The sequence below is a fragment of the Anabrus simplex genome, chromosome X, assembly GCF_040414725.1.
Source record: "Anabrus simplex isolate iqAnaSimp1 chromosome X, ASM4041472v1, whole genome shotgun sequence".
NCBI classification, from domain to species: Eukaryota; Metazoa; Arthropoda; class Insecta; order Orthoptera; family Tettigoniidae; genus Anabrus; species Anabrus simplex.
The window spans coordinates 220,877,992-220,885,847 of NC_090279.1; positions in this window are offsets into that span (position 1 = coordinate 220,877,992).

Consider the following 7,856-nt stretch of genomic DNA (forward strand, 5'->3'; position numbering starts at 1 on the left):
GGTGGACCGTAAACATTGTATTGAAGTTTTGAAGAAACGTCTAGTATCTAGTGCCGAAAAAATGGGACTTATGGATGATTATGTAGTCATGCAGGATAATGATCCAAACCATACGGCCCTGGATACACGACTGTGGATTTTATAAAACACACCCACATATATGGAACACCCCCCCACCAATCCCCGAATACGAATCCGATTGGAGATGTGCGGGATTATCGTAAAGAGAGACTGGGCACAATTAATATTTCATCAAATCCAGCTTTGAAAATAGCTCTCTTGGAAGAATGGGGTAAGATTGACCCCACCTTCACCCCCAAGCTAGTTCATTCAATGCCTAGGCGGCTTGAGGCCATTGTAAAATCAAAAGGATTACCAACAAATACTAAATATGCACTAAAATCAGTGGGGAATGAAAGTAAAACCGGACTGTACGAATACTTTTTATGAGTATGAAATCAAGGTATTTTCATTTATTTATGTATTAATGGCAGGGACGTCCATCAATTGTATGTTTTATGGTGTATATGTCTTTACATAGTGTACAGAATGCTAACCTATTTCTGTTATAAAACGTACATGGCAATAGGTGCACTAAATAAAGTATTTTTTGTTTCAGTATTAAGTGTACGAATACTTTTTCCTATGACTGTATGTGATTACAGTATTATTCACTCCAATTAGTGGCCGGGGAAGTTGTGCGATCGCACAAGGCCCATTATACCAATTTAACACACACACAAAAAAAAACCAAGTTTACTATTTCTAATTGTTCCTTGGGATTGAAAATATTTGTAGATGATGACCCATTATTTTCTGAGAAAAATGAACACTATAATATTAGTGATAAAGGTCGCACTATATGCGACCGTAGGAAGGAGCTTGTACTCCCATTCTCAAAGTAAACATGAACAGTAAATTGATTTTGTTTACTTAATTGCACTTGAACACCATCGACTCTCATCAAGCATTTGTCCTGTATTTCTTCTTTTTGGGCTCTCTTTGGACTGAAGAGAAAGGCTCGCTCCCACCAAGACCGACTCCAATCCTCAGACCGTAATATAAGAAAAACATGGCGGCCGAAGTAGCCGAATTACTGGTACTGGCTAACACGAAAATATCACGTGCATTTCATATAAACGGCGGTAATTTAATATGATAAATGCGTTGCCTACGCTATAATATAACGTAGGCAACGGATAAATGTAACATCGTACACGTATGAAAACGCTTCGCCAACAAGTACGCACCACATACAATCAACTAGAACTGTGATAGTACATATATCACACCCCCGAATTATATGTAGAAGTTAGAGATATTATTGTCAGTATTCGATTTATTATTATTATTATTATTATTATTATTATTATTATTATTATTATTATTATTATTATCAGTATTATTATTATTATTATCAGTATTTCATTTGTATGTTTTGTCATTTATATTGGTAAGCTGGAAGATATCCACATATGTAGGTATGAGTAATTTGTTTTGCACGAGTGGGAAAACATTGCTGTAATAACTCTGGTAATTTGAATGAGTCATCTGGCTACCCCAGTGTCTGTTATGATGTACTTGTGTCAGGAAATTCCATTACTCGTGTATATATCCCAGCCTGATAAGATAAGCTTGTTGTTGTACCAGGAAAGTTTGGTGATTCATGAAAACTCCCCAGAGTTTGTTATTGTCTTGGGAGGAAGAAGTAGTTCAGGGCTTGGTCTTAATTTGAGATCACTCATGATTGGCTGGCAAGCACCAATCCAGACGTCTCATCTGAGAGGAGGGGGATGTTGATGTCTATAAAGGTGGATGATACGGCGGCAACCTGGAGATTAGGACATTGTAAGGAGACATTGTAAAGGTGATTGTAGAGGTAAAGGAACGAGAAGGAAGATAACTACAACTACAACTGACGCACTGTACGGGAAGGAAGTGGTGCTGATACACGGTACTGGAGTGACACGGCAGCAATGAACTGGACTTAAAACGTTCGTGGAGCGTAGTCGTGTTATGTTCGTGGAAAGCGGCTGATTGTGGAGAGTGCTTGCGCATTAAGTATTGTAGCACTTGTGGCGGCCTAGCATTATATGTTGGTGAAAGCTATCTCAGACTTTCCATAAATTTATGTTGAGGATCGACAGACGTGTGTATATATCTTTACAACAAGTGTTAAAGTATGTGAACACAGTAGTACAAGGTACAGTATCTGTGTGATGTGATAACTGCCGATTATGAGAATCGGTAAGTCGAATTGATAGAGACAGTGAAGGGTATTTATCTTCATACATGTACATTGTTCATCGGACTATTTACAAATGGTAACTTAGTTCTCGCTTTCGTTTTCCCACGGTTTTCATTATTGTTGTTGTTGTAAATATGGGGTCTTCCAGCAATATTTTATGTGTATATTATATGTATAATCTTGTATGTTGATGAGGTGCTCATGCACGGAATTTGTTCAGAATATAGTTAGCTATTTTAGAATCAGTGTTATTGATAAACCTAGGTGCAGTTCCTACCTAATTAGTCGTTTTCAGGAGGTTAGGTAAGGCCTGCAGCAGATGTACCAGTACGCAGCATTATGTACACGCCCTGGGATATAAAGTTTATCATGCTCTTATCTAAATTCGAGGGATCCATTCTGGTGAACTCTGGCGCCCATACTACGGACATTTCGGTTAATTATGCTTATTAATTTTATTACGTTTTTGAGTAATTTTATTTATATATTTTTATTCATGATTTTATTTATTAGTAGTCATCAAAAAAGTTACAATTGGCTTCCCAACGTGTGGCTGAATGATTGGTACATCTGTTAGGCTTATAAGCGTAGGTGCACTTGTCAGGTGTGGTTGGAATTCTGCAAACTATGTCAGTGAAGTGTTTTATATGTTTCATGTGTATTTTGGAGTATGAAGAAATGTTGTAGCGAGTCCAGTATTATAAAGTTGAGAAGTAGAGAGGTTTTGAAAGTTGCTGGTACTAAGAATCAGGATAAGAGAAGTCAAAAGAATTCCACCACATTGAGTTTATCTAATTTAAGTGAGAGTAGCAAAATGGCTGATAGTAGGAAAGATCAATTTACAACGATCGGTGAGGAATCCAGTAACCCGTCTCAAACTCAGAATGTAGGGGTTGTTAAGGAAACGGTTCAAGGGGAGGTTTTAACTTTTAGTATGATTAAATCACTATTTAATGAATTGTCCAGTAAGAGTGATGAATTATCCAGTAAAATGGATAGGAAGAATGAAGAGTTGAAGGATGAACTCTCCAGTAAAATCGATAATAATAATGTTGAATTGTCCAATAAGATTGATAGTCAGAGTAAAGAGTTGAAGAGTGAATTGAGTTTTTTAAGCAATGAAATATACAGTATTAATAGTGAATTAAATTCAGTTAGTACGGAATTGTCCAGTAAGATTGAGAATCAAAGTAAGGAGTTAAATTTAGTGAGTGTTGAATTGTCTAGTAAAATTGATAGTTTAAGTAGTGCTGTGAATGGTAGAACAGATGAATTGAACCAGAAGTTTGACCATCAAAGCAGGGAAATTCAGGAAGTCAATAATAAGGTAGAAACTCAACGCTTGGAACTGACCGAGAAAATCGAATGCCGATTTAATGTAGTTAGGAAAGAATTTATTGAAAACAGCAAGGAATGTGATAAGAGAATAAAAATAGTGGAAGATAAAGTCGAAGAAATAGATCGAATTAAATCCAATCAGAACATTTTAGTGAAGCGAATAGATGAGAAGAATGAGAAATTGGAGAAAGACCTTCAGTCAGTAAAAGATGACCTCAAGTCAGTAGAAGGAAATGCCAGAATGGTAGTGGAAGAAGGAATTAAATCATGTCATGTGAAATTAAGGCAGGAGATCAGTCAAATCCAATTAGGTAGCAGCATATGTAATAGGTACGTATCTTGTACGAAGGACTCTGAATTGCCCAAGTTTAATGGTCGGCAGTTTAATCCGATGGAATTCTTGAAAACAGTGGAGAAACGGTTTTCCAAGAATCTTGACGATGGTTTGATTGATTGGAGTATGGTTGATGAGCTGTTGGATGTTGCATTTGTTGGAGAAGCGAGATCCTGGTTTCAAGTTTATAGACAGGGTATTTCGAGTTTAGAGGAATTTAGGGAGAAATTTAGTTCTAAATTTTGGAGTGAAGCTATTCAGGGAAGGGAAAGAGATCGCGTGCTATTTGGCAAGTATAAACCTCAGGAAGGTGTATCTATGACGGAATATTTCTTGGCGCATGTTCTGATCAGCCAGAATATTGAAGGTCTAGCATCGGAGAGAGATACAGTCCGCCAGATGTTGAGGCATTTTCCTGAGAAGGTCGGATTAGCTGCATGTATGCAGAATATTGTTACGATCAAGGAATTAGAGCAGCTGTTAGAGAGGTTTGATGCTTTGGAAGGGCAGGGGAGGACTAGGCAAAGTGAAGGTAGGAATTACGGGGATAATGGGAGACAAGGTAATGAGCTAGGGGGAGATAGGAATAATCAGAATTTCAGTCATTCTAGGCAAGGGATTCAGGGTGGTAATTCCGGAAGGGGAAACAGACACTCTAATCAAGGAGGTAATCACCAGGAATATAATGGCAGAAGTCCTAATCAAGGGGAATCAGAAAGTAGGGGGCGTACGGATCAAAGACCTCCAGATCAAGTGCCGAGAAATGATAACAGTGAACAGTCCACGTCAAGTAATTTAAACCGGAATCGGACTTCTTAGTTGGGTCAGATAGGCAGTCCGATACCGAAATTCCTATTCACGCGATGAAACAGGTAAGTTACGAGGTAGACGTGAAAGAGGAATTATTGTATGACCATGTGTTTTGTGATCAGGGAGATGTTGTGTATAGGGGGCGTGATGAAGGTAAGAAAGATGTGTCGGATGTCTTACTTTGTGCCAGTGGTGATGGTAATAGCGGTGTTGCGATCGATAATCTTGTGGAAGTTTCTGAAATTGAAAGTGAAGTTTTTTGTGAAGTTGATGAAGGTTGTTTTGTGAGTGAAGAGTGTTCACGGAGTATACATCATGAGGATGTTTTTGTTGATTTAATTGTACGTGAGAAGAGTAAAGTTAGGTCCATTATGTGTGAAAATGGTGACTTTAAGATTAATGAAACTTCTGATAAGAGAGTCGAGAGTAGCAGTGTTGTTGGCATGAAAGTGGTGCAAGTAGGAGCTGATATGGAAGGTGGTGAAGATGGATTAATTGTTGGGTCATTAAGTAGTAATGACAGCAATTTCAAAGTGTATTATGGTAAGAATTTTAGTAATAGAGTGAACGTGAGTGAGAATGGAAGTGTGCGTGAGATGAAAGAAAGTCTTGTCAAGCGTGTGCGTAATGTTTTATTTAAGTCTGAGAGTTGTGTGAAAGATTTGAATGACTTGCTGAGTGATATCGATGTGGAATGTATGAAAAAGTATGTGATCTGTTTGCTTGCATTAATTATGAGTTTGTGGAAGAGTAAACGTAGTGAGATTCCCGCGCATTTCAGAAAGAGGGATTTCTTGGTTATGAATGTTCCGAATGAAAGCTTGTATGATTCTTGTGTGACTGGATGGGATGAATGTTTGTGTGTGAGATAGATTGTATTAGAGATGTGTTCGGACTTTATTACGGTACGCATTCCTCGCTTATCGATGCCAATGTTAAGTTTATGTATAGTTTTTTTTCATTTATATCAGGGTCCGTATACTGTGGACAGTAGAATAGGCAAGTGTGCTTATAGGCTCCTAACCGCTGAAAATAAGGTCCTTGGGACATTTAATATCTATAGCCTTCGCAGATATAAGAGATAGGATCTGCACCTTGGATGTATATATTATCAATTATGAGTTATGTGTACAGTAGCAAGTAGGGATTGTGTTCAATGGTATATGAAACAATCAGAGTTGTGTATATATAGCCCTATTATTATTATTATTGTTTGGACAAATTGTATTTCGTGTGTGCGAATACAATGCAGTAGACGCAATGTATATATCATTATTACAGTAAATTATGTGTTCAGTTATGCCATTATAAGGTTATGTATGAAGTTCTGTTTTATGGTGAATCATAATATATGATATCATCGATTCACCAAGGGGGCGTTATGTGATAGTACATATATCACACCCCCGAATTATATGTAGAAGTTAGAGATATTATTGTCAGTATTCGATTTATTATTATTATTATTATTATTATTATTATTATTATTATTATTATTATCAGTATTATTATTATTATTATCAGTATTTCATTTGTATGTTTTGTCATTTATATTGGTAAGCTGGAAGATATCCACATATGTAGGTATGAGTAATTTGTTTTGCACGAGTGGGAAAACATTGCTGTAATAACTCTGGTAATTTGAATGAGTCATCTGGCTACCCCAGTGTCTGTTATGATGTACTTGTGTCAGGAAATTCCATTACTCGTGTATATATCCCAGCCTGATAAGATAAGCTTGTTGTTGTACCAGGAAAGTTTGGTGATTCATGAAAACTCCCCAGAGTTTGTTATTGTCTTGGGAGGAAGAAGTAGTTCAGGGCTTGGTCTTAATTTGAGATCACTCATGATTGGCTGGCAAGCACCAATCCAGACGTCTCATCTGAGAGGAGGGGGATGTTGATGTCTATAAAGGTGGATGATACGGCGGCAACCTGGAGATTAGGACATTGTAAGGAGACATTGTAAAGGTGATTGTAGAGGTAAAGGAACGAGAAGGAAGATAACTACAACTACAACTGACGCACTGTACGGGAAGGAAGTGGTGCTGATACACGGTACTGGAGTGACACGGCAGCAATGAACTGGACTTAAAACGTTCGTGGAGCGTAGTCGTGTTATGTTCGTGGAAAGCGGCTGATTGTGGAGAGTGCTTGCGCATTAAGTATTGTAGCACTTGTGGCGGCCTAGCATTATATGTTGGTGAAAGCTATCTCAGACTTTCCATAAATTTATGTTGAGGATCGACAGACGTGTGTATATATCTTTACAACAAGTGTTAAAGTATGTGAACACAGTAGTACAAGGTACAGTATCTGTGTGATGTGATAACTGCCGATTATGAGAATCGGTAAGTCGAATTGATAGAGACAGTGAAGGGTATTTATCTTCATACATGTACATTGTTCATCGGACTATTTACAAATGGTAACTTAGTTCTCGCTTTCGTTTTCCCACGGTTTTCATTATTGTTGTTGTTGTAAATATGGGGTCTTCCAGCAATATTTTATGTGTATATTATATGTATAATCTTGTATGTTGATGAGGTGCTCATGCACGGAATTTGTTCAGAATATAGTTAGCTATTTTAGAATCAGTGTTATTGATAAACCTAGGTGCAGTTCCTACCTAATTAGTCGTTTTCAGGAGGTTAGGTAAGGCCTGCAGCAGATGTACCAGTACGCAGCATTATGTACACGCCCTGGGATATAAAGTTTATCATGCTCTTATCTAAATTCGAGGGATCCATTCTGGTGAACTCTGGCGCCCATACTACGGACATTTCGGTTAATTATGCTTATTAATTTTATTACGTTTTTGAGTAATTTTATTTATATATTTTTATTCATGATTTTATTTATTAGTAGTCATCAAAAAAGTTACAGAACCACATATATTCTACTAGAAAAGAGACCAACAAGCTGATTATTTAGACATTTCAATTCGTCAAATAACGTTTTCTTTTTGATTTCACTTCGCTGGATAGATGAAAATACGTGATAAAACTGTTAAAATTATATTTCTAGCATCATTTTGAATATTTCAAAATAAATTAAGGTGCAAAATTCCTCGATTTATTCGCTCTCATGAGAACTGTGAAACATAACTTGTTGTCTTAGTTTTGAA